Below are 12,553 nucleotides of genomic sequence, written 5' to 3'. Positions count from 1 at the left end.
GGGAAAAAGTTTAAAATTTTTGTGTGCAAGGTTATATTGCACACAACATAGCAGACTTTTATAGCTATTTGTAAAAGGCAAGATCCAACTATATACTACCTAAAAGAAACCTACTTTACTTTTAAGTAAGCATAGGCTGAAAAATGAAGGGATGCAGAAAGATATCTCATACAAAAGAAAACCAGATGAGAAAAAGCATAACTATATGTAGAAAAAATAGACTATAAATTGAAAGCAAGTAAATACATAATGATAAAGCTGTTGATTCATCAACACTATCTAATAATTATAAATTTACATGCAAGCAATGTCAGAACACTGAAATATATAAAGCAAATATTAACAGACCTGAGAAGAGAAATAGCAATACAATAAAAGTAGGATTCTTAAATATTATATTTTCAATGGCAAGATCATCCATACAGAGTATAAACATGGAAACATTAGACAAGCTACATTTAGATCAAATGGATGTAACAGACATATACATAGCATTCTTTCCAATGGCAGCAGAATATATATGTTCTTCTGAATCACACAGAACAATCTCCAGGGTAGATCATATGTTAGGCCACAAAACAAGCCTTAACAAATTTAAGAAAATTGAAATGATATCAAGTATCTTTTCCAACCACAATGGTATGAAACAAGAAATCAATAACAGGAGGAAAACTGGAAAATTCACAAATGTGGAAATTAAACACACTTTTGAACAACCAATGGGTCAAAGAAAAAATCAAAGGGGAAATAGAAAAATATTTTGAGACAAACTGAGATGAAAACAAAATACCAATACTTATGGGATACAGCAAAATAGTTCTAAGGAAAGTTTAGAGTGATAAACAAATACATCTAAACTAAACATTCCAACTTTATACCTCAAGGAAATGGAAAAAAGAATGAACTATGCCCAAATTTAGCAGGAGGAAGAAAATAAAAAAAAAGCCTGAAACAGAAATAAATGAGAGTGGAAGAAAACAATAGACTATCACTATGATTTTGTTTCTTTTTTGAAGATAAACAAAATTGACACAACTTTAGTTAGAATAACTAAAGGAAAAATGAGAAGATTCATATAAATAAAATCAGAAGTGAAAGAGAAAACATGGCAGCTGACATCACAGAACTACAAAGGGCCATAAGAGAATATTATGAAAAAATAAACAATTTGGATAATGTAGAAGAAATGGTAAGTTCCTAGAAACACACAGACTGCCAAGACTAAATCTTAAAAATTAGAAAATCTGAACATGTGTAATGAGTAAGGACATTTGAATCAGTAATAAAAACTATCTAACAAAGAAAAGCCCAACATAAGATGACTTCACCGATGAATTCTAGCAGATATTTACAGAAGCCTTGTTATTATCAACATTCATGAATTCATTTTGTGAGACTAATATTACTATGCTACTAAAAGTCATACAAGGTCACTTCACAAAAAAAAAATTATAGGCTAATATCCCTCCTGAACATAAATCTAAAAACCTAGGAAATACTAGCAAACTGAATTCATTTTTACCTTAAAAGATCATATAACACGATCAAGTTGGATATGTTTTGAGGTTCAAGGATGATTTGCCATACACATATAAATAAATATGATGCACTACACAGTCAGAATGAAAAAATTAATTTGGCTATCTCAAGAGATGGAGAAAGGGGTTTTGCAAAAAGCCAATATCCCATCATAATATAACTCTCAACAAATTAGTGGTAGGAGGAATGTAACTCAGAATAATGAAGTCCACACATAAAAGCCCACATATAACAGTAAACTCAATGGTAAAAGCCTGAAAGCTTTACCTCCAATATTAAGAACAAGATAAGATAACCACTTTTGCTAATTCTTTTTTTTTAATTTTAAGTTTTCATTATCAAACTGAATTACAGAGAGGTTACAGTTTCATACATTAGGCGTTGGATACATTTCTTTTTTTTTTTTAAAGGAAAACTTTAGCTTTATTGACGCCCAGTCTATTATGAATTGACAATCTTGTAACTGTATAGAACATCTTTCATAACTTTTATAAGATAAATGAAACATGGAAATAAGATAGAAGGATGAGGGGGGCAGGGAAGAGGGGGTAGAGGGGCCTGCATTTTAGCCAGTGTGGCCAGTCCAACTAGCTATCCTGCTGCTAAACAACTCCACCCAAACCTGTTGCTGGTCACTAGGAGCCCAATGTGTAGCATATTGAAGATGTCTTCCTAAAAAATAATTCCTGAGCTGAGTGACAGTGGCTCACGCCTGTAATCCTAGCTCCTGAGGAGGCTGAGATCTGAGGCTCACAGTTTGAAACCAGTCCAGACAGGAAAGTTCACGAGTATTGTACTGTTTGTTACCTCCTCCATCATTCCCGCTCCCCCCTCCTCCTTTCCTCCTTCCCCCATGACTTGTTCAGTTGGTTTACACCAAACGGTTTTGCAAGTATTGCTTTTGGAGTCATGTGTCTTTTTGTCCTTTGTCTCTTGATTTTGATATTCCCTTTCACTTCCCTAGTCCTAATATCATATATATATATATATATATGTATATATATACACACATATATATATACATAATCAAATTGAATTACAGAGAGGTTACAGTTTCATACATTAGGCATTGGATACATTTCTTGTACTGTTTGTTACCTTGTCCCTCATTCCCCCCTCCCCCTTTCCTTCCCTGCCCCACATTAGTTGTTCAGTTCATTTACACCAAACAGTTTTTCAATATTGCTTTTTTAGTTTCTTTTCTTACCCTGTGGCTCTTGATTTCGGTATTCCCTTTCAATTTCCTAGTTCTAATACCAGTATACACAGTTTCCAATATACTCAGATAAGATACAGAGATAGTGTAGGTACATCCACAGGAAGGTGATACAAGAAGATCATCAATAATAGAAGCTACAGTTACACATGGCACATTGAAAGTAGTTAGTTACAACTGTGATATAACAATCATTTCCATAACCTGGAGTTCATTTCACTTACCATCATCTTATGTATTCATAAGGGTATAGCTATTGGGTGCTTGTGATCCTCTGCTGTGACTTGCCTAAACCTGTGCTAATTATTCCCTATAAGGGAGACCATAGAGTCCATGTTTCTTTGGGTCTGGCTTACTTCACTTAGTACAACTTTTTCCAAGTCCTTCCATTTCCTTACGAATGGAGCAAGGTCATTCTTTCTGATAGAGGCATAAAATTCCATTGTGTATATGTACCACATTTTCCTGATCCATTCATCTACTGAGGGGCATCTGGGTTGGTTCCATATTCTAGCTATGACAAATTGTGCTGCAATGAACATTGTTGTGCTGGTGGCGTTAGTGTGATTTGTTTGTGGTCTTTTGGATAGATACCCAAAAGTGGGGCTGCTGGGTCGTAGGGGAGTTCTTTGTTTAACCATCTGAGGAATCTCCATACTGCTTTCCAGAGTGACTGAACCAGTTTATATTCCCACCAGCAATGAAGTAGGGTTCCCTTTTGGCCACATCCCCTACAACAATTGTTATTGTTAGTTTTCTTGATATATGACATTCTTACTGGGGTGAGATGGAATGTCAATGTGGTTTTGATTTGCATTTCTTTTATGGCCAGTGATGTAGAGCACTTTTTCATATGTCTCTTTGCCATTCTCATTTCCTCATCAGAGAAGTCTCTTTTTAAGTCTTTAGCCCACTTGATGAAGAGGCTATTGGTTCTTTGCTGTTTTGTTTTGGAGGAAGGTAATTTTTTTAGTTCTGCATATATTTTAGATATGAGGCCTTTGTCCGTTGTATGGCCGGTAAAGATCTTCTCCCAATCTGTGGGCTTTGTATTTATCTTGCGAGCTATGTCCTTTGCCCTGCAGAAGCTCTGCAGTTTGATGCAGTCCCATTTGTCCAACCTTTCTTTGATTTGTAGCCCTTCTGGGTCTTTGTTAAGGAAGTTCCCTCCTGCGCCAAGAAGCCCAAGTGTTTCTCCTACTCCTTCCTTTAGTGTTTTCAGGGTATCTGTTTTGATTTCGAGGTCTTTGATCAATTTGGAATTGATTTTGGTGCAGGGTGATATATAAGTATCTAGTTTTAGTTTGTTGCATGTGGTAAGCCAGTTTTGCCAGCACCATTTGTTAAAGAGGCTATCTTTCTTCCTAACTATTGTTTTAGCTCCTTTATCAAAGATTAAGTAGGCGTAGTTCTGTGGGTTCATTTCTGGGTCTTCAATTCTGTTCCATTGGTCTTCAGGCCTGTTCCGGTGCCAATACCAAGCTGTTTTTATTACTATAGCTTTATAATGCAGCTTGAAGTTGGGTATTGTAATTCCTCCAGCACTGTTCTTTCTGCTTAGGAGTGTTTTTGCTATTCTAGGTCTTTTATTGTTCCATATGAATTTCTGGATTGCTTCCTCTATTTCATTAAAGAATGGTGTTGGGATATTAATGGGTATTGCATTGAATTTGTAGATAGCCTTTGGCAATATTGCCATTTTGATTATATTAATCCTCCCAATCCAGGAGCATGGGAGGTTTTTCCATTTCCTTAGTTCCGCCTTAATTTCATTTTTCATGTTTTTAAGTTTCTCATCATAGAAGTCTTTCACTTCTTTGGTTTAGGTTATTCCTAGGTATTTTATGTTTTTTGAGGCTATTGCAAAAGGAGTTACTTTCCTGATTTCAGCCTTGGTCTTCGGGTCATTAGCATAGAGACAGGCCGTTGATTTTTGAGGGTTTATTTTATATCCTGCAACATTACCAAAGTTTTGGATAAGCTCTCCTAGCTTGGGAGTAGAGTCTACGGGGTTCTTTATGTATAGGATCATGTCATCTCTGAAGACAGAAAGTTTAACTTCATCTTTTCCTATTTGGATCCCCTTTATATTTTCTTCTTGCCTAATTGCTCTGGCTAGGAATTCTAGTACTATGCTGAAGAGAAGGGGAGAGTGGACATCCCTGCCTTGTTCCTGATTTTAAAGGGAATGGCTTTAGTTTTTCACCATTTAGTTATGCTTGCTGTTGGTTTGTCATAAACTGCCTTGATTATATTCAGAAATGTTCCCTGGAATCCCAATTTTTCCAGGACTTTTAGCATAAATGGGTGCTGGATTTTATCGAATGCTTTTTCAGCATCGAGTGATATAACCATGAGGTTCTTTACCTTGCTCCAGTTGATGTGGTGGATTACATTAATTGACGCGTATATTAAAACAACTTTGCATCCCTGGGATGAATCCAGTTTGACCGTGGTGTATGATTTTTTTTTGATGACCTGTTGAAGTCGATTGGCCAGAATTTTATTGAGAATTTTTGTGTCTAACTTTATCAGGGAAATTGGTCTATAGTCCTCTCTCCATGATGAGTCCCTGCCTGGTTTTGGGATGAGGGTTATACTGTCTTCATAGAATGTGTCTGGTAGCGAACGTTCTCTTTTTATTTCATTGAAGAGTTTGAGAAATATTGGTGTGAGCTCTGTTTTGAAGGCCTTGTAGAATTCTGCTGTGAATCCGTCTGGACCTGGGCTTTTTTTGGATGGGAGATCACATATTGACGTTTCTATTTCAATACTGGATATGGGTCTGTTTAGAAGGTTTAAATCTTCATGGTTGAGTTTGGGGATATGAGTTTTTTCTAGGAAATCATTCATTTCGTCCCAGTTCTCGAATTTGTTGGCATAAAGGTTTGCAAAATCGTCCCTTATTGTGTTCTGAATTTTGGTTGTTTCTGTGGTGATGTTACCTGTTTCATCTCTTATCTTGTTTATTTGAGTGTGCTGCCTTCATTTTTTGGTCAGGTTTGCCAGGGGTCTGTCTATCTTGTTGATTTTTTCAAAGAACCAACTCTTTGTTTTGTTGATTCTTTCGATGGTTTTTTCGTCTCTAATTGATTTAATTCTGATTTGATTTTAATTATTTGCTTCCATCTATTGACTTGGGGTTTGGCTTGTTGTTCTCTTTCAAGGAAATTAAGGTGCTTCCTTAAATTATTGAGTTGCTGTTTCTCCAGTTTGCTGGTGTATGCCCTAAGAGATATAAATTTTCTTCTGAGTACTGCCTTTTCTGTTTCCCAAAGGACATGGTACTTTGTGTCCTCATCTTGGTTGAATTCCATAAGCATTTGAAATTCCGTTTTAATTTCTTCAATGACCCACTGATTGTTCAGCAGTGTGTTATTTAGTCTCCATGAATTGTAGGATTTTCTGTGGTGGCTGTTTCAGTTGAGCTCTGGTTTTATTCCATTGTGGTCTGAGAGAATGCAGGGAATGGTTTTGATACTTCTGAATTTGTACAGATTTTCTTTGTGCCCTATGATGTGATCTATTTTGGAGAATGTTCTATGTGCTGCGGAAAAGAATGTGTATTCTGTTGTTGCTGGGTGGAATATTCTGTAGATGTCGATTAAGTCTAGTTGGTCTATGCAATTGTTTAGTTCTGTAATTTCTTTGTTTAGTTTTTTTGGCGTGTTTATCTGTCCAAAGTCGATAGTGGAGTGTTAAAGTCCCCAACTATCAATGTGTTTGGGTCTATGAGTGTTTTTAGAGTCAGTAGTGTTTGTTTGATGAAGTTGGGTGCTCCTGTATTTGGTGTGTAGATATTTAGGATGGTTATATCTTCCTGTAGGAGCGATCCCTTTAGTAGTATGTAGTAACCTTCTTTGTCTCTTCTTACCTTTTTTAATTTGAAGTCAATTTTGTCTGATACTAGGATTGCAACTCCGGCCTGCTTATGGGGGCCATTTGCTTGGTGGATTTTATTCCAGCCTTTCACTTTTAGAAGATGTTTACTTTTGCTGGATAGATGTGTCTCTTGGAGGCAGCAGAAAGATGGATCTTCAGTTTTGATCCAACTTAGGAGCCTATGTCGTTTGATTAGAGAATTAAGTCCATTAATGTTGAGAGTCAGGATTGAGAGCTGATTTGTTCCTTTCATTATCACTATCTTGTTTAAAGCTGTGTCTTCCTATTTCTTGATCTGATATTCTCGTTTACTATTTGGGGTTCATTTTTCTGTCTGCATTGGGATCTTGATTATTTTCCCTGTATAGTACATCTTTGAGGATTTTCTGTAAAGCTGGTTTGGTGAAGATTTACAGTTTCAGTTTTCCATTACTGTGGAAGACTTTTATTTGACCTTCGGATATGAATGAGAGTTTATCTGGGTACACTATTCTTGGTTGGTAGTTATTTTTATTTAAGGTTTGGCATACCTCATTCTAGGCTCTCCTTGCTTTCATGGTTTCTGCTGAGAAGTCTGGGGTACTTCTGATTGCTTTTCCTTTATATGTGATTGTTTTCTTCTCCCTAACAGCTTTAAGGATTCTTTCCTTGGACTCTATTGATTCCGTTTTGATCACAATGTGTCGGTGGGATGTCCTGTTCTGGTCTGGTCGATTTGGGGTTCTAAATGCTTCTTGTATCTGTATAGGCCTATCCTTCTGGATATTTGGGAAGTTCTTGGCTAATATTCTGTTAAATAGGTTGCCTATTCCATTAACTTCTTTCTCCAAGTTTTCCTCAATACCTATTATCCTTAAATTGGGCTTCCTGATTGTGTCTTGGAGCTACTGGAGTGATCTGTTTTGTCGATTGGATTGGTTTTGTATTGCTTTTTGATCTTTCCCCATAGATTCTAGGGAATCTTCAGCTCCTGAGATTCGATCCTCTGCTTCAGTTAGTTGGAACTGTAGGCTAGCTACTTGATTTCAAATCTCTTTTCCTTCTGACTGATCTTTCCTGATGATTTCCATGTCATCTCTGAGGTCTTGCATGGACTTCTTTACTTCATTAATTTGGTTTTGAGTGCTGTCTCTCAAATCTTTTACCTGGGTAGCTATCTTTTCATTTGACTCTTGAACTTCATTTATGTTTGTATTTGTCGAGGCCATGAAATCATCTATTACTTTATGGAAGGATTGCTGTATTGATTCAAACTTTTCATTTAACATGTTTATCAGTAGACTTTGTAGAGCATTTTGAGGGTTCTCTTCTATGTCTTTGATTGAATGCTCTGCTTCCTGCTTGTTTTGAGTGGGGCATAAGACATCATTGTTTGCCATCTTTCTTGTGTTTCTTCTGCCCATTGGGAATGCCAATCTACAAGTACCTGTGAGCACCGTTTAAGACCCAAAGCAGACCTTATCAAGCACTGTTGTGTAAATCTTAGAAGTTCACAATTATATACAGATACCTTGTATACCTGTCTATAAAATTAGATTTGGTGTTCCTAAAGAATACAATTTCAATATAAAAACCAATCCTGAGCCCTATATTCAGTAGTTACTTATTTACTGTTACAACCCTATGAGCAATTCTTGTTCTTATATTAAGTTCTTTTTGGACTGGCTTTCTCTATGAACCCCTTTGATTCACTTGGATTAAGCAGGGATACCTTCTATCCAATAACCAGGAGTCAATGGAAACTGGAGGTCCAGGCAGTAAGTCAGGAGGGTAAGTTGGAGGTAGTAAAGAGAATAGAGTAAAATGTATGGGGGTGGGGGTGATGATTTTGATTTAGTTTCAGTGACGTGGACATGTGGAGGAGAATAGAATCAGTAGAAAGAACAAGGTTAAAATGATAGACAATGGAGAGTTAGCAGTAAAGAGTTCAGCTGTTATTCATAGGAAAGTAATTTTTAAAGAAAGAGAATGCAAAGAGAGAAGTAAAGAAAAAATAATGGGAGACAGATGCACAAAACAGAGAAAAATTATTAAAAAAATAAAAAGGAAAAAAAAACCAGAAAAACGAACAACAACAACAAAAAATTGATAGAAGAGCTAAAAATGTTTGATTTGTTTGTTTTTTTGCCAGTCCTGGGGCTTGTACTCAGGGCCTGAGCACTGTCCCTGGCTTCTTTTTGCTCAAGGCTAGCACTCTACCACTTGAGCCACAGCACCACTTCCGGCTTTTTATATATATGTGGTGCTGAGGAATCGAACCCAGGGCTTCATGTCTATGAGGCGAGCACTTTTACCAGTAGGCCATATTCCCAGCCCAGGTAAAAATGGAAAACAAAAACAAAAACCAACGTTTCAGAAATGAAATTATAAAAAAAAAAAAGAAAAAGAAAAAAAGAAAGCTTAAAAAATGTTTGAGGAAAAAAAATGGAGTCTTCCTTGTTTGGGTGGGCTTTCTAAAGTCTCTGGTTTCCTTTTGATGGTCTGCAGTCTATTTTGTCGCTTGGCTGGTTTGACTTGCTTTCAGTTCGCATGGGGTGCATCTGCTCTGACCCTCTTCCTCTGTTAGTGAAATCCTGGGTCTCTGTGATTCCCACAGCTTGCAGGTAGGCCGTGGGCGTCCAATGCAGATGGGGATGTGAACAGTCTCGGGAACTGTGGCTCCTCCTGTCTGCTGTGAGGCTGCTGCCTTTAACGCCTGGCTTTGAATAGCCTGTGGACTCAGCAGGATGGGGCACCTCTGGCCTGGTTTACCTGGCTGAGAGTTGCTTGCCTAGGGGAGGTTCCTCCCTCCTGGGCGGCCTCCTGGGCAGAGCTGGATATGGAATTGAGCTCCGTTTCGGGCTGGGAATTGGGCTTCCTCTGTGACGGGACCATTTATCTGTCTGGGGAACTGTTTGTTCTCCCATCTGGCTGTTCCGTGCCACCGGTAGCTGTTCGCCGCTTTTGCTTTTAATTTAGGAATTCCGGCAGGCAGGGCGGGGCACCTCTAGCTGAGCAGAGGCCCAGGACAAGCCCTCTCTCTCCCCCCTCCCCCCCCCACAGGGCTCGTTCTCCTGGGCGGAGCTGGCTCTCACTGGTTGTCCCTCTTGCCCTTCTCAAAGATGGCAGCTTTGTCCTCGCTTTTCCCAGGCCGGCTTTAGTTCCAGGCTGGTCTGACCCTATGCCAGTGTCAAAGATGGCGCTTTGCTCTAGCGGTGGGGGAAGGGCTACCTCCCAAAAGCTGCTCTATGGGTGCGAGTGAGAATATCGTTCGTGGGGTACTCAGGCTTTCTCTGCTATTTCAGCCCGTCTGTGTTCAGCCTGCAATCCGTGTCTGTAAGCTGCTGTCTGGAGGATTTCTCCCCAGTCTTGGTTGAGTGCTTTAGCTGCGGGGAGTGTGGGGCGCTGTGTTGGCGCCGGCACTGGCATGGCGGTGGGATGCCACCCGGAGCTCAAATCTGTGTTTTCAGACCAGCAAAGTCGATTTTTGCTTCCTGGCCAGAATCCCTGTACTGTTAGAACTTACTTTGGCTGTCTTTCTAGGAGTAAAAGTTTCTCTGGGATAGGAAAACTGTGATGTTGGAGGGAGTTCAGCTAGGGCTCTGCTGCTCCTCTGCCATCTTCCTGGAAGTCCTTCACTTTTGCCAATTATATTCAGTATAGTACCAAAGTCCTAGCCAGAGGAACTAAGGAACAACAAGAAATAAAGGGAATCCAAATTCGACAGGAAGAAATTAAATTGTCTTTATTTGCTGGTGATATGATTTTACATATGGGAATTCTTAAAGACTCCACACAAAATTTTTAACAACTAAGTTGTACAACTCAGTAAAATTTTTGTGTGCCAGTCCTAAAACTTGAACTCAGGGCCTGAACCTACCGTCCTTATGCTTCTCAGCTCAAGGCTAGCACTCAACTACTTGAACCATAGCTCCACATTTGGATTTCTTTTGTGCTTAATTGAAGATAAGAGTCTCATGGACTTTCTTGCCTAGGGTGGCTCTGAATCAGTGATCTCTGATCTCAGCCTTCTGTGTAGGTAAGATTACAGAGGTGTGAATCACTGGCTTAGCTCACTTTTGGTTTTTTACTGGCTAATTGTGGATTAGAGTCTCCCTGTCTTTCCGGCCCAGGCTGTCTATGAACCTCCATACTCAGACCTTAGCTTCTTGAGTAGCTAGGATTACAGGTGTGAGCCACTGATATCTGGTCAATAAAGTTTTTAGTTAAAAAAAAATCAGTCATTGTCCTATACAATAGCATCAAAAAGAATAAAATATTTAGGAATAAATTTCAATAAGTAAATGAATTTGAAATCGACTTAAATATTGAGGAAAGAAATGGAGAAAAGACTTAAGAATTAGAAAGATAGCCCATATTCATAAATTGGAATCTAATGTTGCTAAAATGTATACACCACCCAAAGTAATATATAGATTCAATACAATCCTCATCAAAATTCCAGTACCATGTTTCACAGAAACTACCCTGAAATCAATCCACATAAACTTGTGTAGCTCCATACTACACAAGACCCAGAGTAGCCAAGGCTATGAGAGCAGAATGAGACTTCCTGATTTCAAGCTAAATTACAAAGCTATGAAAATAAAAACAGCATGGTACTGGCATAGAAACAGACACATCCAGCACTGGAATGGAATACAGAGATAAAAGAAAAAATAACCTAGACATGACCAATAGAATAAAATCATGTTCATTGAATAAAAAATATTGAATAAAGATTTTATTCAATTAGGGTGATGGAGAACTGGATAGATACATGCAAAAGAACAAAATTGGACCTTTACACACAAAAATCAACTCAAAATGAATAAAAGGCTGAAATGCAAGTCCTGAAACCATGAAACTCCTAGAGGCTATCAAATAAAGAAAAAGCAAACAGGAAGAATATTTGCAAACCATATCATTTGATAATCAGTATTTAAAATATATAAGGAATTCCTATAACTCAATAGCACAGAAAACAAATAACTGGAGTTCAAAAATGCATACTTTACTTCAAACTGCTTTAACAGATCTTAGACTGTATTATTTGTAAACAATAGGAATTTATTGCTCACAGCTCTGGAGGCTGGAAGTCCAAGATCGAGGGACTGGCAGAGTTGCTGTTTGGTGAGGTCTCCTTGTCACAGGTAGAGCTTCCTTCACAACATCCCATGGCAGGGATGCGAATGGCGGGGGGGATAGGTAATAATCTCCTTCTATTCTTTTTCCTAACCCCCATCACATCACAGTGGCACCACTTTTTTCATATGATGTCATGAAGGATTAGACATCAACATATGAATTTTGGGGAGGGGCGTATGTGCAGGCTATCACAATGGGAGAAAGACCAGAGTGGACATTTTTGCAGAGACACAAACACTCAATAGGTATATTAAAAGGTGCTGAAGATCACTCATAATAAAAGAATACAAATGATATATCACAATAATTTACAACCTCACATGTATCAGGATGACTTTTTTCAAAATTTCAAAGTGTTGGCAAAGAAATGGAAACCCTTGTACATTTTTATATGAACGTAAATTAGAGCTCTTATGGAAAGCAATGAGGAAGCTCCTCAGAAACTTAAAATTAGAACTACCACATGATCTAGAAATCTCACTTCAGGGAATATATACAGAGGAATGTAAATCGTTATCTTGAAGAGATTGCTTTATTCTCATACTTATTTTAGCTTTTTTTTATAGCAGAAAAGGTATGGAAGTAGCCTAAAGGCCCATTGGTGGATGAATGAATAAAATGTGCTATGTATATGTATACAATGGAATATAGTTACAAAATAAGAAGTCCTGCCGTTGTGACTATGTAGATGAATAAGGAGGGAATTATTTTAAGTGTAATAAGAAAGAAAAAATGTTGCATGATTTCATATAGATGTGGAGTCTGGCTCCAGCAAGATCCAGGTAGTGG

The sequence above is a fragment of the Perognathus longimembris genome, chromosome 28 (genome assembly GCF_023159225.1).
Source record: "Perognathus longimembris pacificus isolate PPM17 chromosome 28, ASM2315922v1, whole genome shotgun sequence".
In the NCBI taxonomy this organism is placed as follows: domain Eukaryota; kingdom Metazoa; phylum Chordata; class Mammalia; order Rodentia; family Heteromyidae; genus Perognathus; species Perognathus longimembris.
This window is presented reverse-complemented; position numbering follows the sequence as displayed.